Here is a 24345-nt window from a genome sequence, read left to right as displayed (position 1 = left end):
TCCTTCTCCACAATGATTTCTCCCTTCAAAAATGACTGTGGGGCTGAGCCAGAGACAGGTTTGATGGTTTGTGGGGCACAGTATTCCCAAGACTCTTAGACTCAGGGTCCTGGGCTATTTCTATCAGGGTTTGAGAGGAGATGGTAGCCAAAGTGGTGATCATGGATTGACTTGTTTGGCACATACTACTTCCTATCTCTCCTTCAGGGCAAATACAATTAGTAAGGTAGCATGCTCAGTATTCAGTAAACCCAAAGACCTTACCTATTGGATAAAGTCTCAATACTTGACAAAACCTAGGAAAACTGTTAGGTATATGATCAATATCAGGATTATTAGGTATCTGATCAATATCAGGTATATGATCAATATCAGGATTAGTTCCAAATGGATACATGACCTAAACAGGAAAAGTCACGTCGTAAACCAATTAGAGGGGCAAGGAAAGAAATATATCTGTGGAAAAAGAAAGAGTTTATAATGATACAAGAGATAAAGAAGATCACAGAAGATAAAATGGACAATTTTTATTGCATAACATTTAAAAGATTTTGCATAAATGAAACCAATGCAGATAAAAATTAGAAGAGAAATGGCTAACTGTGAATAACCTTTTCAGGAAATGTGTCTGATAAAGATTTTGTAAGACATATAAGTAATTAATTCCAGTTTATAAGATCTAGAGCCATTCCCTAATATATAAATAGTCCCCTGGGGTCACCACCCTGTGCATACCTTTGACTTAGTGATGCCACTGTGATACCCGTGTTCCAAAGATGAAGGAAAAAATATTCATAGTTCCTTTTTTTGTAGTCACAAAGAACTGGAAACAAAGGAGGTACCCATTACCTGAGGAATGGCTAAGTTCATTATGGTATAGGGATATAATGGAATTTTATTACACTCTAAGAAATAATGAAAGGGACATTTTCGAAGAAAATTGGAAAGACTTGTAAGAACTTATAAGCATGAAATAATCAGAACCAATCCTATAAATGACTCAAAAGGGGAATATATTTAATTTATATTATTTCCCACTTAAAAGTAGATCAACTTAATATACTATGATATAAATTAAGCAAGTTCCAAAATGAGCCATTGTATAAAAATAGATCCCCATTTTAAGAAATACTATTACAATATTACTATATTTCAAAGATCTCTCAACATTCTGGCAACAAACTCATATTAATACTCTTGTGTTGATGTAGCTACAAGGAATTATTTATGGATAAGTAAACTCTGATATTACTTTCAAATACAGTCATATCAAGGCCCATAGTAATATTCACCTTAGTAATCACTGCTTTAGAATCAGCAAACCACCCCTTTTTCATGATCTTCCATGCTAAAGTCAAGTCAACAAGCTTGTATTAAATACCTACAAAATTCCAGGTAGTAGGGATACAGAAAGACAAAAAAAAAAAAAAAAGAGTTCCTCCTCTCAAGGAGCACAGAGTCTAATGGGGAGGACAGTATGCAAACAACTATGGATAAACAAGAAATATTTACAAGATAAATTGGAGATTATCTCAGAGTTCCAGGCATCAGTGACCACCACTGAAATTGTCAGGTGATAGAATGTTTTATTTGAGGAATAGTCAGGGTCACTGGATCAAAGAATGCATGAGAACTGAATACAGTGCAAGAACACTGGAAAGGTGGGAAGTGTCCAGGTAATAAAGACCTTTAAAAACCAAACAAAGGATTTTATATTACATCCTGGAGCCACTGGAGTTGATTGAAGATGAGGGATTGATATGGTCAGACCTGTGCTTTAGAAATATCACTTTGGCATCTGAGTGGAGGATGGACTAGAGTGGGAAGAGAGGCAGGGAGACCATTGCAACAACAGTCCAGGCATGAAGTGATGAGGGCCCACATTGGAGCCGTGGCATTGGCAGAGAAGAGATGATATGGAGGTAAAAATGGTAGGACTCATTCACTGATTGTATGATATCTGGGTTACAAGCCAGGGTGACTAATTTAGATGGTGGTATCCTTGATATCAGGATTTCAAAGTATTTGTTACTATTTATGAACATGTTTGGCATTTGCTTTATTTAAATTAAACAACAAAAGTATAGTGTCCCCATGCTTATTTTCCTGACAGAATTCATGTACAGAATACCAATTTTGTACCTTTGTGTTCAGTGGGATCACATTTGTATTTCCTTAGTTGTTCTTGAGCAACCATTTAGAAAATTAACCTAAATATGTGAGGAAAAGCAGAAGAATAACAGAGTACCTACATTTGCATAGTACTCAATGTAATACTATTAGTAGACATGGTCTTAGGAAATGTAATGATGTGAATTGTTATTATCAATAATATTAACCATTATCATAGCTAACATTTATATAGAGCCTACTGTAAGCCAGGCACTGTGCTAAGTGCTTTACAAATATTATCTCACTTTATCATTACAGCAACCCTGAGAGGTAGGTGCTATTATTGTCCCCATTTTATAGATAGGAAACTGAGGCAAAATGAGATTACACTTAATCTCATTCACTCAAATCACTTTTGAGTAGGGTCACACAGCTAGAAGTGTCTGATGCAGGATTTGAACTTGGGTCTTTTTGGTTCAAGGCCCAGAGCTCTATCCACTGCACCACCTCGCTGTCCCATATTCAGAAATTTTTCAAAGTAGTAAAGACTTTTTAATGGCAATTAAATTATATTATCATGCTATTTTATATGCAATTTAGCATATTGTAATTGAGGGTCAGGATTATTGTTTTGATTCCCATTATATTTTTCTAGAATTCTATGCTATAGCTCTGTGTATGATTGGTGCTTTAAGTATTATTGGTTAATTAAACAAGGCAGTATTATCAAATGTACAGGACCAGAAATAGACTGTGTGACAGACTGTTGTCCGATGAACAGCCTACTTTTAGTTTGTTTTAATATTCACAGTAAAGTTTACAGAATACTTTGTTCATAACAACTTTTTCATGTAGGTAATTTACAAGATGCTCATCACCAACCTGGCCACCAGATAGTGAATTTTCTTGGACATAAAAACAACCACTAAGATATGGAAGGTGTCTCTTAAAATTGAAGATCTTGATAAGCTAAGACTTTTGGGATATGCTGTATAAATATTGATGAACTGTGGTGCCTAGAACTGGGTAGATCTAATCCAGGTGGTTTCCACAGAAGAGGTGAATTTTATTTAGAATTTTAAAGGAAAGTATGGATACAAAAGTTAAGGAGGAGGATCCCATATAAAGGGAGTGATATATTGATAGATTTGGAGATGGCAAAAAGAACTTCATAAAAGCTAGAGGGAAGAAGGAGTCATTCTGCTTAGGACCATAGATTTAAAGCAGGAAGGGACCTTAGACGTCATATTCATGAGAAAGCTAAGGTCCATGGAGGCTGTGACTTGAAGAAGGTCCCAATGGAAATAAGTAACAGGATTCAGATTCAAACTCAGATGTTCTGGTTTTCAAAGGCAGTGCTCTTACCACTGTACCATGGTCAAGGAGATATTATGCATGAGGATCTGAAAGTAAGTTTTATGGAGTCATAACTTATGGAAGACCTTGTGGCACATATTTAGACACTTGGGTCTTAAATGGCGATCAGGAGCCTCTACAGACTTATGAGCAGAGGAGTGAAGGGAGCCTCCACTTACAGCTTGTGACACCTATTCTACTCTCAGTATACTCTCAATCTCTAAACTTCTAAAAATTCAATTGTATGGAACTACAGGGAGCACTGGTATACACAAGTCACTGTTACATTATAGGTTATACCACGTTTGTCCACTATTCATTTACCAAACTTTCAATATAAAGTGAAAATTGTGTTCAGAACAAAATTATAATTCTAATAGCATAGGATGGGTTTTCACAGAATCACAGGATTCCAGATATGGAAGGGACCTCAGGGGCTATCAATACTAATTGAAATTTGAAAAATAATTGATTCATGCATTTTATATTTGGTGAGCATGTACTAAATACCTATAAATACCAAACAGTGCCAAGGTGCTACAGATACAATGGAAAAAACTAAACAGTCCTTGACCTCAAGTATCTCAGTCCATTGGGAGAAAAACAGCAGAATACAAGATATACAACAAAATACAAGATATATGCAAAGTAGATACAAAGTAGCTTGGATGGGGAAGGTAATAGCAACAGGGAGAATTTGGGATGGGCTTGAAGAAAACTAAGAATTTCATGAAGCAGAGGAAGAAGGACTTTCCAGGCATGGGATTAAAAGGTACATGGAGTAAGACCAGGGCAAAGACACTGGGATTGAAGATAGAATGCTGGGTGTAGAGAACGTAAATAAGTAGGCCAGTGGAACTGGAACATACAGAGTAAGGAGAGGAATATTGATAAGGCTGAAGAAGCAGGCTACAGCCAGAATGCATAAGCTTTCAAAAGCTAAACAAAGGAGTTTGTATTTTATCCTGACAGCAAGAGGTAATCAGACGAGCTTCTTGAGCAAAGGAGTGACCTGGTCAGATAGGCGCTTTAGAAATAGGATGGCGTAGAGAGGGAAGAGACCAAAGGCTGGGAGATAATAACTAATGTACTTAACTTTGCTTAAAGCTGCACTAAGACTTTTGGAACACTCTGTATATATAATTATTAATAATTATACCGACCCTCTCTGGGCTTGTGAATATCCTTTTTATATAGAACTTTGGTTGCACGCACACTTACATGCTAATTCTCTCTCCTCCAACTTCCAGTCATTAAATAATAACAAACTATCTTGAGCTAATGGTGCCTTGACCCACTTTTTGACCACTGCAGGAAACAATCTGCCCCAACAGAATTCTAGGCAACTTCCCCTAAGGTGGATCATGCTCTCTGCTTTTTCCTCTTCCTTTCAGCATTAATGACCCAATTGTACCTGAAGCAATATCCTTAGGGTATTCTACACACATTGTAGAATTTTAGAACAAAAAAAATTATCTTGTACCACCCCTCATTTTAAAGAGGGCACTGAAGCCTGAAGAAGTCAGGTTGTCCTCACTCCATTTGTGAGTTGAAAAAAAAAGTGACATTGATCATTGCTGATGGGTAATAGTAATGCTGGGGATATACTTTTAAAATCAACTCAAAAACTACTAGAGCTAGAAGAGTCCCAGAGAGGCAAAGTATTTTACCAAGGTCACCCCTCACCCTAAATCCTGTTGTGGTCTAGTAGTGACCAGCTCTAAAGTCTATTGACTTTGGTCCAGTGCACTTTCTAATAAACCACATTCAAATTCTTGAGCATTTCCACAGGAGTCTATGTCTATTCCTTGTTTCCCTCTCATCAAGGTTCCTTTTCTTTATCCATGAGCATTCAAGATCTTATTCAATTTTCTTATTCATTTTTTCTTGTTTTGGTGTTTAATTACATGCATTGCAGTGTTATTTTCTTCTATTTAAAAAAAATGTACATGTAGCATATTGCCTACTTTATGGATTAAACAGATTATTGTGTGCTAGTCAACGAATTAACTATAGTTTATTTGAGATGGTTTCAATTTCCAAACAATTGACTTGCCAAAGAATTTTGGGAACAGCCTGTTTGTAAGCAAGTAGGGGGCTACTGCAAGTAGACATCTATTTGTGTAGTTCTACTACCCTATGTTTTTGGTGTGTTATCCTCTGGGGCAGCTAGGTGGCGCAGTGGATAGAATGCTAGGCATGGAGTCAGGAAGACCTGAATTCAGATTTGGCCTCAGATATTTACTAGGTATCCGACCCTGGGAAAGTCACTTAATCCTGTTTGCCTCAGTTTCCTAATCTGTTAAATGATCTGGAGAAGGAAATGGCAAACCACTTCAGTATCTTTGCCAAGAAAACCCCAAATGGGGTCACAAAGAATCAGACATGACTGAGCAAAGACCAACAATCCTATGTTAGGTTTGGTGTTTTGTTTTTTTTTTGTTGTTGTTACCATATGTCCTTTATTAAGTTATAAACTCCTAGAAGGTAGGGATTAGATATACTATTTTAATTCAAAATTTATTTAACAAGTACCTACTATGTGCATACCACTATAGTTTTTCAGATCACATGATATACTCTACTCTGAGTATTCAGCAAACGTCAACTGACTGACAAATTGTGGAAGACTTTGACTAGATAACTACATTTACAATCCTGTAACTGCTAATCCTTAGAGGCCTTGAGCTGGAAGTAGAGGTAGAGCATGAGAAAAACATAATACACAAATGATAATACCCGTCAGTCAATCTCAGAGGATCCCTTTGCAGAAGATGAAAGTGGAAGAATACAAGAAAAAAGAAAAAAAAATGTAGTCCTAGTCTGCACCCTCAGAGTTTCCTCAGGACTTTTCCTTCTTGAGACCTATGTTCATTCTATTTGTGAACCATCGTTTTGCCTCTCAGGTTGCTATTACTGGTTCTTTCTGATACTTGACTGGCCCATGCACTCAGTTCTTTGGGCTCTCCTTCCAGCCGAGAGGTAAATTGGTCTTGCCTGCAGAGTTGCCATCCATGCTAGTTTACAAAATACTAGGTAGGTAGTGCAAGTTTCTTTTTCCCTATTTTATAGATGAGGAGCCTGAAGTTCAGGTTAGCCTGAATCACTTACCTGCTGATAAGCATTAAAGCCAAAGCCTAGGTCTTTTGACTGCCATGTTCAGTAATCTTCTCACTGTGGTCAGCTGGTAGGAGAATTCTGAGCACTAGACTGAATTTCAGGACTGAAGGGGAAGCCAGTTTAGAGGCAGCTGGTGGCATAGAGGATAGGAAACTGAATGTGGAGTGAGAAAGATCTAAGTTCAAATCCAGCCTCAGAAACTTAGTAGCTGTGCCACCCTAGACAAGTCAGTTAACTTGTGTCTGTTTCAGTCTCTTCATTTGCAAAATGGGGAAAATAATACTACCTACTTCACAGTTGTTATGAGGATAAAATGATATGTAATGAGGATAAAATAAAATAAAATGAGGATAAAATTATATATTTACAAAGCATTTTGTAAACCTTGAAGTATTAGGAAATAATAGGTAATAAACAACAATAATAATGAAGTAATGCTTTTGTTAAGTGGAAGACAGGATTCACAGACACATATTTATGTTCAAGGTCCCATGCTACACCTTAGAGATATGAAGACAAAAATGAAAAAGACATTGTCATCTAGGAGCTTATTTTCTGTTTGTAAGATGCAGTATATGCACAAGTATCATACAAGGTGAATTGTAGAGGTAGAAAGTTCCAACCACCGGTGTGGTGAGATGATCACAGATGTGTTGGCACCTGAGCTGATCCTCAAAGGAAGAAAAGCATTTGAAGGGGATAGAATGCAGATGGAGTGCATTCCAGTCATAGCAGATGGTTGTGTGAATACTTAGAGCAGGCTCACTTTCTGGAATGTTGAAGCTGTGAAAGAAGGAAGCAAGACTGGAGAGAGAACCTGGAGGGGCCATATTGTGACAGGCCACGATGACCATGCAGTAAGAGTAAAGAGTGCTGGATTTGTACATGGGTTCAAATCCCAGCTCAAATTTGCTCTAGCTGTGTGACTGACCTTGGGCAATCATATAAATTGTTTGGACTTCAGTTTCCTCCTCTATGAAGTGAAGGACTATTTCTTTTTAAAGCACTGTCTAGTCTTCTTAGTGGGAAATTTTAGTTACATGTGATAGTCTATGAATTGGGGAAGTTAATCTTCATTTTTTCTAATCTCTGCAAAATTTAGCTTCCCCAAGGCTAGACTCTTCAGTCTTTTCTCTGCTAGACATTTCTACCTTCCTATGGGAATTGTCAGTGTTGTTGGTTTTTTTTTCTTGTTTGTTTGTTTTTTAGATACAACAGTTGCCTAATTAATTCTGCATTATTTTTTTGCCTGACAGGTCTTAAAATGAAAATCTATCAAGAATAATAGTCTGGTTGGAGTTAGTATTAGTATCTGTTTCTACTGCAGTCATAATGTAGTGGTCAAACCTTAGGAGTCAGAAGCGAGCATTCTGTGCTGGTTCAGGCTTTTGATGAGCAAAATTACCTCACACAAAGTTACATTTGTGTGACTAAGTTTACCTAGCTGTATGAGGCAGTATTGGAAAAGCAGTTTGAAAGAAGCATTTGTGCACAGTCAACAGCAAAGTTGTATGTTTTCCATTAAATTACAAAAAAAAAAGACTAAAGTCAACTTCCAATTTTTCATTTTGCCTGTTAAATTAAATTCATTTCATGTTTATTCCTGAAATATCCAATGACAGCTTTTTCCTATGACCTGATCATTTTTAAAATCCTTATCCTTTATGTTGAGTGAGAAAGGTATTCTATTTTCTGTTCCTGGGTTGGAAATACTTGTTTGTACAATTGAATGGGATTTCAAACAGCTTGATCCAATTTTTTTTTAAGCTGGAGGAGTCAGTGTTTTAAGGATAAAATGCTAAATTGATTGAGTTACAAATGAATGCAGTGTTAATTAATCCAGACCATTGTTTATAAAGTGGAATAAGCACATTGGAAGTCAGATTCCTCTTGCTGCTTAGTCAAACTGCCCAAGGCTACAACTGCTTCCTTATTAGGTTACTGGCTATGTGGGGATGTCATTGTTTGTTCCTGTAGCTAGGCTTTCTGTTAAAAATCACAGCATGAGGCTTAAACTGCTGCAACCATTATCCAGTGCTAACGTGTCACTAAAGGTCTGCTAATAGAACAAGAGAAAAAATATCAATCTTTAATTTTAGAACAGCCGAGTAACCTGTAGCACCTGTTCATTTTTTCTCATCAACTCATTTAATACATTCTCCAGTGATCCTTGGGTGAACCCACCCGAAGATTCCAATACCATTTTTTTCTTTTCTTAAGGAAAATTTTGGGCAATCTTAAAACCAATTTTAAGGTTTAGTTTCATTTTAAAGAAACTAAATATGGATATCTCCTGAAAATGTTTTAAATTGACATGGTGATCTGAATGATGTGATTTCTAGGCAGGTACTTATGACTACATTTTTAAGCACTATTCTTCCGAAATGTATTTTAAAAATAATAGTCAATAAAGGAGGGCATACTTTAATAATGAACACATTTGCCACACACAGGTATAACCCTTTCAAGCTTCAAATAACAGATCAATTCCATTTGATCATTCAGAACTAATAAACAGAATTGCACCTTAGCAGCCACCTACTTTCCCTTATGTAGAGCTCAAACCTCCATCACAGTGTGGGGCAGAATAAAGGATAGTATTGTAGTCTGTTCTCAGAAGAGGTTAAGCCGCCCCTAACAACATGAGTACCAACACACTCAAAGTTAGACTACTATATCAAATGATCTGATAGATGGAGTAGACCTCAACATAATAGGTCATGTCAACTATGAATGAAAAGAAAACATGGAAATTTTGGCAAGTAAATTTACTCCAAGTAATAGAAATTTAGAAAGTATACTTAATTTAAATGATTTAATTTGGAGATAATTATGTACAATGTTAACTTTGGCTATTTGGGTTAATTGACATATAGTCATATTTGAGTGATATTTTTAAATAATTCAAGCAGATTCTTCTGGGATTAGATACATGATTGAGTATGCTTAGGTCTATGACTTTGGCCAACCATATGTTTTACATTTAACGTTCGCCCCTAAAGGTTCATATCTTAGCCCAAAGCTTCTGTCGTCCTTGTGCTGAACTTCACCTTTGCAGTGTTTCCTCCCTACCCTCACACCCCTACACCCCCACCGCGCCTTTGGTCACCACTTGTGTGATGTATCTCTCATGAGGTGTATGTCGGTCTGGGCTCAGCCTCATTCTGCCATGACTGTTTTCATCATCACAAGTACTTGATCTGTTTCACGTTTTATGGAATCGATAAATCTCATCCCTAAAGAGTCCAGCAGGCCTTTGATTCCTGACCTGACATTTGCTAATGCTCTTCCTGATGACCTGCCACTACGGATCTTCAGAACTGCACTCCGTGTTTGACAACACTCATAATATGAATCAATATTCAGTATTCAGTAAGTGAGCTGGGGAGTCATTTTATTGCTGCAAAAGGCTGCATTGCCCCCGGGCAGCTGTCAGAAATGGGTAGTTATTAATAGCCCTCTCTCTTCACTTAGCATAGTCAGTAGGGGTCCAGCATGAAATGATTTAATCAGTTTATGATATCTGTGACAGAGAGCACTTAAAATGTAATCACAAAATTTAGGTAGAAATGTCCCTGGGCTGTTGTAATGTTTTCCTCGCTTAATTTTCCCTGATCTCTGATGTAGTTGTGGTGCACACTGAGAAGCTGACCATACAACAAAATTAGGCCTCAGCCTGCCTGAGTCTTACTTTATCTCTCCATACCCCAGAATTTTCAGTGGCTTATTTACAGATTATTGATGTCTCCCCGTTGGGGGGAACTTGTTTAGTTTAGCAAGACTTTCCAGAGAGATAGGTCTGTCGAGAGAGGAATTAAGTTAAGAATGGCCAGAAGCAGCCCACCTTACAAGTTGCTCTTCACCTGCAAGCTAAGTTTCTATACATTGATGGTATCAGGGCACAGAAATCGCCACTAGAGTACTGTGATTTCTATCATTGGGTCCTAACACTTGGAAACTGAGTCACAAAGAAGTTAGAAAGAAACTTGAAAGCTCTTCTTTTCACTCTATTCTCTCTCATTTGGTGATCTCACCAGACTGCATGACTTCAACTGTCATCTCTGCAGATGATTCTCAGATCTATATATCCAGACCTAGTTTCTCCTCTGAGCTACAGTCATCCATTGTCATTGCCTTTTATACATCTTGAACTGGATGTTTCACAGGTATCTCAAACTCAACATGTCCAAAAACAGAACTCATCTTGGCTTCACAGACTTTCCTACCTTCTGAATTTCTCTATCACCATTGAAGGTACCATTATCTTCCTAGTCACCCAGGCTTTCAACCTCGTTGTAGTCCTTGACTCTTCACCCTCGCTCAGCCCGCCTATCGAATCCGTTACCAAATCTTATTATTTCTACCTTCACAATATCTCCTATTCTCTCCACTCACATAGCCATAAACCCAGTTCAGATGCCTCAATATTCCTTGGTCTCTCTTACTAGATTATCTACTCCTTGAGAGTAGGAACTGTGGAGTTTAAAACTTGTCATCATCATTATGATTTTGTTATTTCTTTTTTATCCTCAAGACTTAGCACAGTGTCTGGCACATAGTAAGCACTTAATAAATGCTTTTTGATTGACTGATCTGCTTTCAGATCTGTTGGGTTCTTTTCCCTTTTCAAAGTTTTTCTTGCCTTTTTTTTTTCAATCTGCCACTCACCAAATTCCTATTTCCTATTCTGAGAAAATAATTCTTGACTCATTTGTAAAGCAGAGGTGATTGATGTAGCCAAAGTCCAATGTCTGTATCAAACTGTATACTTTATTAGTGCTTTCTGTTGACACATCACTCAAATGACTCCCCTTTACTTCCCACAACCATCAAGTGAATTCATTTCTAGAATTCTATCCTTGTGGTTTTACAGGAGTCAAAATACTTTAGACATACATGGAATGATAGATGTAATTGCTCTCAAGGGAAGAGTAGAGTTGTCCTCAAAGATGAGAGCAGAAAAGAGATGTCTCACTTTCAGCAGCCCATATACTTTTAATTTCCTTTTGATTTATTATTATCCTATCATTTGGTGCACATCTTATTGGACCTTAGAGAATTACTCCAGGAAGTCTATTCTAATGTGTAGTCCTTCTTTCCCTCCCAAATCTGCCTTTTTAAAAATCTTAGTTTGCCCCTTGAAACACCCCCCCCCATTCAATCTCAGGTTTAACTGACATCCCACTCTAGGGTATTGATATGCACTTTTAGAAAGAATAGAAACCCATACATTGACATCAGCAGATGGCTCAGCCCTGAGGCATGCCGTCTCCCAAGCAGGATCCCAATTTTAGACACCAGACTCAGACTTTTGCTGAAATCAACTCAACTCTGTTCCTAGCCTCTGATTATTGTTGACATGTGATTTTGCTGGGAGAAACCATTGTCAGCGGGTTAAGGAGATGAAAAGAAATCATCTCCTTCTCTTGCTCAAATTTCCAAGAGGTACAAGGGAAAAAGTAAAGGGTAAACTCTTTATTCAGAGCTGACTGCCTTCTTGAGAGCTGTAATTTTCTAAAGGCCACCAGGGGCTCTTAGTCTTCCATCATTAGAAATTTTTCCTGGGTTCATTGGTTGTCTTCCCTAGTGACTAACCTTTTATAATTCTATCAGGATGATTGAAGAATGTCTTCACACTTTGTTGTTGGGTTGTAGAAAAAAACTTAACTTTGTTAGAGACATCTTGTTAGATACATCTCCTTTACTTTATCAAAATTAACAATGTAGGACTTGCATTTTTACATAATGAACTAATCTTGATCAATTTATTTTAAAATTTGTTTTAATTTTTTTTTTGGGGGGGGCTAAGCAATGGGGTAAGTGACTTGCCCAGGGTCACACAGCTACTAAGTGTCTGAGGCTAGATTTGAACTCAGGTCTTCCTGACTCCAGGGCCAGTGCTTTATCCAGTATGCCACCTAGCTGCCCAGTCTCGATCAGTTTCAACCAACAGATATTTGTTAAGGGTCTAATATGTGACTAGATTGTGCTTGTACTAGTATGTTACTCTAATAGGTACTTATACTAATACTGACTTTGATATGCTCACGAATAACAAAGTATTGCATAGAATATTGGCAATAGAAAGGAACTTAGAAATCGTGTGGCATAACCTTTATATGTTTTGGATGAGAGGTGAAGTTACTTGTCCATGATCACATAGCTAGGATTTGAATATTGTTATTAGGCGTTTTTTCAGTTGTATCTGACTCTTCATGGCCCCATTTGGGGTTTTCTTGGCAGAAATACTGGAATGGTTTGCTGTTTCCTTGTCTAGCTCATTTTACAGATGAGGAAACTGAGGCAAATAGGGTTATGCTCCTTGACCAGGATCACACAGCTAGTAAGTGTCTGAGGCCAGATTTGAACTCAGGATGATGAATCTTCTAGACTCCAGGAAGCTCAGCTCAAGCACTGCCATTTATATGAAGCCTTTCCTGAACTATTCTTCCTCTCCCAGTCCCTAGCTGCTAGTGTCCTGCCTCCATAATTATCTTTTATTTATTTTTAATGTATTTATGTATTTGTGATTCAGTCATCTCAGTTGTGACTTTTGGTGTTTTATTGGCAAGGATATTGGAATGGTTTACTATTTCCTTCTTCTGCTCATTTTACAGATGAGGAAACTGAGGCAAACAAGGTTAAGCAACTTGCCCAAGATCATATAGCTAATAAATATCTGAGATCAAATTTGAACTCAGATCTTCCTGACTCCAGGCCCAGTACTCTATTCACTGCACCACCTACCTGCCCTTATTTTGCGTATACTTATATATTTAAATATCTCCCTGATAAAATATATAGACCTTGGCCAGGGACTGTTTCATTTCTCTTTTTCTATCTAGCACAGTATCTAGCACAGTGACTGGCACATGGTAATGATGTAATAAATACTTGTTGATTGATTGAACTTATATTGTATACATGTTAAAATTTATGAAGTATTCTCCTTTTAACCTTATGAAATAGGAAGTATGAACAATGACCATTGAAGCAAAATTCTGAATTTTTTTGGCAAGTATCCAAAATCAACTATTTACATAATTTTATTTACATAAAAGGGATTATTTTGAATATATAATTAAATCTAAATATGTCCAGAGACAAATACAGTATCTTCAAAGGTACCTTTCCAAATTGTTTAAAGTATAATTTTTTTTTTGTTCTATTATGAATTTAATGAGAAGCAACAAACACAACCATTTCAATATACAAAGGACAAAAAGACAATTCTTTATGGCCCCTGAATTTCAATTATTCCCAGCTTATTTTTTAAAATGTATATATTAAATTTTACGTGGTAGTAACAGAGTTATTTTGGAAAGCGAATTGAATTTTAGAGGAAGGAAAAGACTTCAAAAGTTTGAGAAATGCAGTTGAATCTAACCCAAGTCTAGGAGATAGCATGACCAGAGGAATGGAAATGGGAGAAGGCAAGGTGAAAATGAGAATTGGAGAATAATGCAGATTGGCTAGAACATAAACTACATGAAGAGGAATATGTGATAAGGCTGACAAGGTATATTGGAGCCAAACTGTTATAGGCCTTAAATGCCAGAATCAAAAATTAAAATTTTATCCATCAGACAGGATGAAGCCATGAAATATTTTTTTATTAGAATGTCATCATCATAATAACACAGTCAATCAATCAATCAACATTTATTAAGTATCTACTATGTGCCAGGCACTGTGCTCCGTGCTAGAGATATAAATGTAGAGAAAGAAACAATCCCTACTTACAAGAGGCTTACATTCTGTTGGGGGAGACAAGTCCATGCATAAATATGAATAAATATAAACATACACAAAGTAGTAAAATACAATGAAGTTTTTGAGAGGGCACTTGTGGTGGTGGGAATCCAGAAAGGCTTCATGTAGAAGATAGGATTTGAGTTACGCCTTAAAGGAAGAGAGACTCTGTGAAGCAGAGGAAAGGGGGAAATGCATCCTGGCATGTGGGATGGCCGATGCATGTCACAGAGATGGGATATAGAGTGTTGTATGTTAGGAACAAAAGGCCACTTTGGTTGGAATAATATCAAGTGAGGTTGGGCCAATTTGTGTAGGGCTCTAAAAGCTAAACTAGAGGAGTTTCTATTTTATCCCAGAGGCAATTGGAAACCACTAAAGTTGATTGAATAGGAGAGTCTTCTGGTCAGATCCGCACTTAAACCAAGTCACTTTGGCAGCTGTGTGTAAGATAGACTAGAGTGGGGAGAGACATGAGTCAGGGATATCAGTTAGCAGGCTGTTAGAATAATGTAGGTGAAAAGGGGATGATGTGAACTAAGGTAGTAGCTATGTGAAGAAAGAAGGGATGAGATATGAGAGATGTTGTGGAGGTAGAAATGGCAAGGTTTGGGAACTGGTTGGATATGTGCGTTGAGAGAGAGTGAGGAGTCCAGGACTATGCTGTGATTATGAATCTGAGAGACTAGAAGCATGGTGGTAGTGTCAACAGAAATGGGGAAGTTTGAAAGGTGGAAAAACTTTGGGGGAGAGATAATAAGTTTGGTTTTGGACATATTGAATTTGAGATATCTCTGAAATGCCCAATAAACAATTGGTAGGTTACTGAAGCTAGTGAGAGAGACTGAGGCTGGATATATATACAACTGTGAGTCTTCTGCATAGAGGTGATACTCAAAGCTGTGAAGTTTGATTAGTTTATGGAGGGACTGTAGAGGGAAAAGAGAAGATTCCTAGGACAGCAACTTATGAAATAGCCAAAGTTAGGAGTCCATGTTAGGAGGATTACCCAAGCACCAGTGTGCCAGGATGGCCTACAGAAAGGATAGACTAGAGTCAGTAAGACTAGTTAGGAAGATTTTAGAATAGTTTACACAGGATGGGATGAGAAACCATGCCGAGGTAGTATCAATAGAAGTGGGAGAAAAGGACTAAGTGCTAGACTTATTGCCAAGGTAGAAGCAGCAGAACTCATCAATTGATTGAATGTGGAGAAAGTCAAACATAGCTCTAAGACAATGGTCCTAGGATACTTGAACGAATGCCATTGACAAAAAGAGATAAGTTAGAGGGAGGACAGGTTGTGTATGGAAGAGAATGAGTTCGTTTTTGGACATGTAGAGTTTGAGGTGATGGTGAGGTACATAAATAAATGAAGGTTAGTCTGGCATAACCTGTTCTTCATGGAACCATGCTGCTTTTTTGTGATTACTGCTTCCTTATCTAGATGTTCATTAACCATCTCTTTAATAATCCATTATAGCATTGTCCAAGGAATTCACGTCAAGGTCACTGCCTGCAGTTTTTCTCATTTTGTTTTTTCGTTACATTCGTACTTCTGAAAATCAGGACAATATGTATTCTTCTCCAGTCCTGTGGTATCTCTTCTCTTCCCCATTACCTTTGAAATAGCAGGAATAGTGGTTCACCAAACCTGTTTACCAATTCTTGCAACCCCCAAGGATGTAATTCATCTGGGCCAGGTGACTTGAATTCATCAAGGACAACTAAGTGTTCTCCTATCTTCTTCTTTATCTTGGTCATCAACTTCCTATTTGTCATTTTTGTTGTTCTTTCTACTTCCAAGGTCATTCTCCACGGAAGAAGTAAAATAAGAAGACAGAAGCTCTATCTTCTCTTTATTGTCAGTTGAATCTTCCATCCATTTGGAGCAGCAATTCTATCCCTTCTTTGATCTTCCTCCACCCACACCCCTCATCCCCCCATGTAGCTAAACTCCTTTTGCCCTACTCTTTGTTTGTTTGTTTGTTTAGCTCTCCTTGCCAGTCTCAGGTCATTCTGAACTTAGGCATTTCTTACATAAGGCTTATAGAGTCACAGGCATGCATGTCTATTCATCTTTTATAAATTGCCCTTACTTCCTTTTTCCATACTTATTTTTTTTTATCTCCAAATTGATTAGTGAGTCCCTATGCATCTATACCAGTCCTTTCAGACAACTCCTGTTTTTCCTTCTCATTGGATTTGTGAGGTTTATCCATCCCTTCTCAACTGACTTTGCCTATGGAATTTTAGTCCACAGGATCCTCCCTCATGTTCCTTTGAGCCCTTTGAAATCTGTTCTCTTAAGATCTAGGGTGTATTTCAGATTATGCCCAACCTTCCTTTATCACAATTTTTATGAGGGAGTAGTTGCTTTCCCCCAGTGGTTTCCATTATTTCCACCCCAGCAACCAGATCATTCTGTTGGTGAGGATAAGATCCAGTGTAGAATTCTTCTTTATTGTTTTTTTTTCTACTTTTTAAAGGATGAAATTTTTACCAAGGAAAGTTGAAAAGATGGGAAATTCATAGTCAAGATTTACTTTCTCTATGTAGCTATTCCCCTGAACAAGTAAAGTGCTACTTTGTGTCCTACTTCCATTTCTAGGAACAAACATAGATCTTGGGAGCATGTAAAACTTTCTGTGTGAATCCTGCTATGCTCTAGTTGCCATATAAAATAGGAAATTTCAGCTATTCTGCCAAAACCTGAAGACCTCATGTTTGTTGAATGAAATGAATGATTCATCAAAATGAAAATATAACTTGAACTCAGCTTGTTTTTCTTAAATTTTTCATATTTTACAGTCTCATTTTTTTCTATAAAATATACAAGTTGAATAAAAGTATATGTAGTGAAATGTGGCATATACTTTTAAGACTGTTCAGTTGGAGTGTTTACTTTTAAAGTAGTTTTAGCAGTCCACCTTTTGTGTGAACAAATATATCCAAAAATGAAATTCTAGACAAAAACTATCATTTAGACTTGCATGGCATGCTAGAGTCATCTTTTGTTAAGAAATCTGTAGCGTCTTGAGCAGATGGCGGACACTATTCAAGTGCCTGTAATTGATCAATACAATACCACGTTTCTGACACGCTGCTGACTAGGTGACCCAGAAGGCTCCATCTATAGATAGCATACAACCTCCCCATTTTAGACTTCTTTTCTCTAATGGGAATGGGTGTGACATGGGGCCAACTACCTCTAACTGACTCCTAAAAAAATACGGGTTGAGCTTTAACCCTAGGAGAGTTCTTCATTGTATACAGTTTTCTCTGTTAAAAAGGGCATGGCTTATTTTTTTTCAGACTGTTATATGATTAGATTTTTTTTTTGAAAGTTAGAAATGCACTCCAAGAATTGCATTTCCCTTTTGTGGCTCACCACAGAAAGATGGATAGCAAGATGCTCAGCAATTTTATCCTTTCTTTTTCTATTACCCTGCATGTTATTGCTCCTATAGAGTGTCTTAAGAATAATATTTTATGTTAACTCAATTAATTGTAATTATAATAGCAATGGAATATCAAAATGCAATTTAAAAACAGAAATGTGATAAAACCATACTTAATAGTTGTCTTGAGCTACTTTTTCATATCAAATGTGAACTATGTTGCTGAAATGGGAATATAGTTGGGAAAAAGAATGTTTGTACCTACAACTTATGTAATAATGTCTTGTTAGCCATAGCACCCAAAAGGTTTTATTGTGTTTTTTATATGATATTTACAGCTGTTAAGGCTATGTCACCATCAGGGTAAATGCAAACCAGAAGATACAATATTAAACCTTTGCATAGGTGGAGAGATTACTTTTAATTTATTTTAAATGTACTGAGAAATATTTTTACAGGTTTCTTTAGCATTTTTAGAGAAATTTATATAAATTACTTAGAGGCCTGGTTGCACATCAAAACCAGGTCCTTTGGGTGGCTCAGTCAAAGACATAAGACCACCAGCTGGCTCACAGGAGAAACATCTACTTCTTGGTCCAGGTTTGGGAACATTGCCAGCTTTCAGGCTGGCATCAAGTATCTGTTCAATATCCTTAGGTATCATATCTTCTTAGTAATTATCATTTATTTGAACCATTGATGCATTTATACAGGCATCTAAACACTCCATTTCTATTAATGTGAAAAGTTGTCAGGTGTAGTTTTTCCAACCTTAATGCCAAGCTTTTCTGAACACCTCCAGTCGGCTGTAAGAATCTTGAAACATATAAAGTGTAGTAGTACAAACTTGAATATGATACCTTCAATATGGTTTTTGATCATACATTGTATAAAAAGTTGCTACTTCATGTCTCTCATTGGAGGTACTTGTAAAACTTCAATAACCTCGTTCATGGCAGAGATGGGGAACCATCCATTCTGCCTTTGGGCTGAGTCCAGTACTGGAAACTCAGTTGCTGCTTTATGTCCCTCTGGATAATTTTTTAAAATTGCTTCTATCCTCTTGTAGTTTTCTGATGTGAAATCAAATGGGGTATCTGGGTTATTTTCATGAGTATCTCTGCACAAATAAGACTCCTGCAGCTCCACTTTGCACAGCTGTTTTGTGTAAGCATCTCATCTCTCTCCCCCAGTGGGCAACGGGACTGGCAGCTCCCGCCTGGAGTGACAAAGAGAGAGACATGGCGGCTCAGATCCTTCCTTTAAGAATAATTTTTTGCAACCAAACAAAATTATAATTTTAGGTGAAAAATTTAAAGGTTCTTAAATATAAATCATACTAAGTACAAAGAAGAGGCTTTTCATTTTAAAGCAGATTGGTGATTTTTAAAAGTTTTTTTTAAAAAAGTTTTTAAATATAAATCATATCAACTAAAAAGAAAACCTTTCATTTTAAAGCAGATTGATGATTTTTGTCATGTGGTTTGTATATTGTTTTAGTTTTTGAATTGTTGGTAGATGACAGGATGGCTTGTGTTTTCTGAAAGTCAGATTTTTTTATTCAGCTCTGGTCTTTTCATCAAGAATGCTTGAAAGTCCTCTATTTCACTGAATTACCATTTTTTCCCCTGAAGGATTATACTCAGTTTTGCTGGGTTGGTGATTCTTGATTGTAATCTTATCTCCTTTGCCCTCTGGAATATTATAGTCCATGCCCTGCAGTCCCTTAATGTAGAAGCTGCTAAATCTTGTGTTATCCTGATTGTGTTTCCACAATACTTGAATTGTTTCTTTCTGGCTGCTTGTAATATTTTCTCCTTGACCTGGGAACTCTGGAATTTGGCTGCAGTATTCCTAGGAGTTTTCCTTTGGGGATCTCTTTCAGGAGGAGATCAGTGGATTCTTTCCATTTCTATTTTGCCCTCTGGTTCTAAAATATCAGGGCAGTTTTCCTTGATGATTTCTTGAAAGATGATACTTTCAGATAGTCCAATAATTTTTAAATTCTCTCTCCTGGATCTATTTTCCAGGTCAGTTGTTTTTCCAATGAGATATTTCACATTGTTTTCTAATTTTTCATTTTTTTGGATTTGCTTTACAGTGTCTTGATTTCTCATAAAGTCCCTAGCTTCCAATTGCTCTATTCTAATTTTTAAGGAAGTATTTTCTTCAGTAATCTTTTGGACTTCCTTTTCCATTTGTCCAATTTTGCTTTTTAGGGCATTCTTCTCCTCATTGTCTTTTGCCATTTGGGTTAGACTATTTTTTAAGGTGTTATTTTCTTCAGTATTTTTTGGGTCTCCTTTAGCAAGCTGTTGACTTGTTTTTCATGATTTTCTTGCATCACTCTCATTTCTCTTCCCAGTTTTTCCTCTACTTCTCTTACTTGCTTCTTAAAATCCCTTTTGAGCTCTTCCAAGGCCTGGGACTGATTCATATTTTTCTTGGAAGCTTTGGATGTAGGAACTTTGACTTTGTTGTCTTCTTCTGATTGTGTGTTTTGATCTTCTTTGTCACCAAAGTAAGATAATATAGTCTGACTCTTTTTGCGCTGCTTACTCATGATCCTGGCCAATTACTTGAGTTTTAAACTCTTTGTTAAGGTAAGAGTCTGCTTCCAATGTGGAGAATTACTGTCCCAAGCTTGGGGGGTTTGCACAGTTGTTTTCAGAGCTACTTCTAGGGACCTGTAAATTTTCATTTTTTCCAAGATGGTATGATAAGGGGCAAGGTGTTTCCTCTCTACTGCCACAACAAGCTCCACCACGCCAGCACTCCTCCTTCCCCCAGGACCGCCCCTCAGAACTGTGACCCAGATCCAGGCACGGGCAAAGCAAGAGATTTCTGCCTCAGCACTGGCAAAGAGATCCCTGCAACCCCACTCTGATCAGCCAGTCGATTCCCCCTCAGTCTGTGGGCTGGAAGCTCAGGTGGCAGCCGCGGGCCGTGCTCAGGACTTGTAGCTGAAACCTAGCTTCTCTCTTTCACCGCAGTTACAGACTTTTCCCATTCACCTTCTAACTTGTCTTTGGTGTTCATGGGTTGAGAAGTCTGGAAACTGCCACAGCTGCCCATGATTCAGTCCTCTGAGGCCTGCTCCAGGGTTGCTGCGACCTGCGCACCCACGCCACACTGCGCTTCTCTCCCTGCCCAGCGCAATATGCCTTTCTGATCAACCATCCAGGCTGTCTTTGACTGGAAATTTGTTTCACTCTGTCTTTTTGTGGGTTCTGCTGCTTTAGGATTTGTTTAGAACCATTTTTATAGGTATTTGGAGGGGTTTGGGGGAGAGCTCAAGCGAGTCACTGCTTTTACTCTGCCATCTTGGCTCTGCCCCCTCCTACCCCAAGCAAACATCTTTAAATGGCTACTGTGGGGAGAGCTCTGTGCTAGGAGCTAGAGATGTAAGGGGAAATCAAATGTGATCCCTGGCATCATGAACCTTATAATCCAATAGGGAAGATAAGAAAGACATGCAGACAAACAACTATGGAACATTTTAAGTACATGAGAAAGATACAAATAAAGTACAATAAGTATTCCTAGTAAAGAGAGGTTGGGAGATCAAGGATGGTGCTTTGAAAGAAGTAGCATATGAGCTAGGTTTTTATGATTTCAACCTGAGGCAGTGGGAAAGGGGAGAACATCCCAGGTACAGTCTACCTAACTTGAGTGATGGCCCAGAGGTAGCAATGCATAGGACTTTTTATGAAGTATTGACAGTTTAGTTTGGCTATAGCCTAGAATATGACAGGATATAATGTAAGATTAGTCTGTAAAGATAGGTTGGAGGAGTTTTGTAAGGCCTCTATTGACAAAGTAAGGAATTTGGATTTTATTTAGTAGGGAGTGTTTGAACAGTGGAATAACAATCAGAACTCTTTTAGGAAGTTATTTTGCCAGCCATGTAAAGAATGGATTGGAGTAGGGAGAGATTTTGTTCCTAAAATCAATTTTCTAGGAGGCTGACTCAGATAACCTGTGCCATATTTTTGCTCACTAAGTATTGTATACTGCAGTGGTACCACCATTACAAAGAAGGCCAATTTGAAAACTATAGTGGTTACAAGTAAACAAATTTCAGCAAGAAGTTAGAAAATGAAAAGGGTATTTTTTCATATCCTTTGTGATGACAGCATGTTCCAAAATGGTCATTATTTTCCTTGTATTTCTTGGATGTTTGCCTTACCTCATTCAATAAAGATATTTTCTTTTGGCATTTTATCTTGCCTCTTCTCACTGATATATGGCTAATTAATAACTGTATGGGAAGTGGTCCCAGGTTTTATGCCTTAGAAATATCCAATGGCCATCATAATAGTGACTATTACTGATTCGTCCTTCTGGCATGTATTTAGTCCTAACCATAGCTCTATGTGAAGGTTGTTGGGAATTCTGAGGTTTTCCTAACCAAAACCAAAACAAAGAAACTTCAGTTTGGCACCTTGGCAGCAAACAGATAACTTTGAATGTAAATGTTTTGTAGTCTTGCAAAATGAACACATTTAGGACGTCCAACCCTATTCACTACTTATGTTAGTGATGTGTTACAATCAAGTAAGAATTTCTTTTGGGTGCTATGGCTATTGGCAAATTATTCAAACTCTTTGAGCACTAATTTTGCTGTTTGTGAAATTGGAACAGCACTTTTACTACCTACTTCCTGAAGTTACTGGGGCATGGAGAAAAATAGTATTATGTATATGGAGAAGGTAACACATCTTGAGGAATACCTTTTAAAAATCAGTGGAAAAGGGGAAGCTAGGTGGTGCAGTGGACAGAGCACCAGCCCTGCATTAAGGAGGACCTGAGTTCAAATCTGTCCTCAAACATATTAACACTCACTAGCTGTGTGACTCTGGGCAAGTCACTTAACCCTAATTGCCTCACCAAAAAAGCAAAAAGCAAAAAAAAATCAGTAGAAAAGCTTCAGTGTAAAAACAAAGAAGAAAAGTATTTTGAAGGAGTAGAGAAGAATCCTAATCTATACCAGGAGTCTGAAGTAGAAGAATGTCATACAGAGGAGATATCGTTGCATTGTATAAATTGTTCTCCTGGTTTTGCTCATTTCATTATGTATTAGTTCATCATTTTTAAAAAAAAATTATTTTTTAAAATTAATTTATTTTGATTTATCAACAATCACTTCCAGAGGCTTTTGAGTTTTAAAATTTTCTCCTCCTCCCTCCCTACCTCCCTCCCCAAGATGGTGTGCAATCTGATATAGGCTATACATGTACATTCCTATTAAACATATTTTCACATTAAGTAGAATTAGAACCAATAGAAGGAACCACCAAAAAGAGGAAACAAAACACAACAGAAGAAAAAAAATAGCAAATAGTATGCTTTGATCTACATTCAAACTCCATAGTTCTTTCTTTGGATGTGTATAGATTTTCCATCATGAGGCCTTTGGAGATTTCTTAGATCATTGTATTGCTGAGAAGAGTTAAGTCTATCAATATTAGTCATGGCACAACTGGCTGTTACTGTGTACAATGTTCTCTTGGTTCTGCTCGCTTCACTGAGCATCAGACCATACAAGTCCTTCCAGGTTTTTCTGAAGTCAGCCTGTTCATCATTTCTTATAGCACAATAGTATTCTATTACATTCATATACCACAACTTGTTCAGCCATTCTCCAATTGATGGGCATCCTCTCAATTTCCAATTCTTTGCCACTACAAAAAGAGTTGCTATAAATATTTTTGTACATGTGGGTCCTTTTCCCATTTGTATGATCTCTCTGGGCTACAGCCCTAGAAGTGCTATTGCAGTGTCAAAGGGTAGGCACATTTTTATAGCCCATTGGGCATAGTTCCAAATTATTCTACAAAATGGTTGGATCATTTCACAACTCCACCAACAATTCATTAGTGCTCCAATTTTCCCACATCTCCATCAGTTCATCATTTTTTACAGCACAATAATATTCCATCACATTTATATACCACAACTAATTTATCTGCTCCTGACACAGCAAATAGGAGATTTTTCCCAACATGAAAGCAAGGATAGTTCTTTTACTGAAAAGACATTAAAACCATCTTCCAGACTTAACCAGCCTAGAGGACTTAAGTCTCTGGCCGTTGATGTTGCTTCCTGTTCACCTGAATTCAAGCAGCCCAGGGCATGAGGAGTTCTGGCTTCTCCCTGAAGCTTCTGACTCAGATGACCGATGCCAAGACAGGGAAGCAGCTTTGGACTAAACCAACAGCAGCAGTAGCAACAGCCACCACAACAATGATAACAGTAGCATTTATCATAATATAGTATAATTATTATTTTATAATTATTGTAGTAATGATAATTATTATTTTATGATAACACATAACTTATAAATGTATAATTTATAATAATAGCTAGCATGTAATGCTTTAAGTGTGGCAAAACACTTTTATATATGTTAATTCATTTGATCTTCACAACCCTGTAAGGTAAATGCTATGATTTCCATTTTACAGATGAAGAAACTGAGCAATGTTGTATCTTCATTGAATATGGCTGCTTATGGCTAAGGAAATCTCTTTTTTATTCATTGTTAAATGTTACAGATACCTCATTTCATTTCAATCTCAAGTACTAGATTGGCCGCCATCAG

The 24345-nt window shown here is 37.4% G+C and overlaps 1 protein-coding gene and 1 pseudogene across 1 annotated transcript in view; one reads left to right on the top strand and one right to left on the bottom strand.

Annotated features, from left to right (window-relative positions):
• CAMKMT (calmodulin-lysine N-methyltransferase) overlaps window positions 1-24345 on the top strand; it is a 502405-nt gene that overhangs the window by 241391 nt on the left and 236669 nt on the right.
• LOC114045533 lies at window positions 18238-18984 on the bottom strand (annotated as a pseudogene).

Source organism: Vombatus ursinus, unplaced genomic scaffold (genome assembly GCF_900497805.2).
Source record: "Vombatus ursinus unplaced genomic scaffold, bare-nosed wombat genome assembly UNPS02014778.1, whole genome shotgun sequence".
NCBI lineage: Eukaryota > Metazoa > Chordata > Mammalia > Diprotodontia > Vombatidae > Vombatus > Vombatus ursinus.
This window is presented reverse-complemented; position numbering and strand designations above follow the sequence as displayed.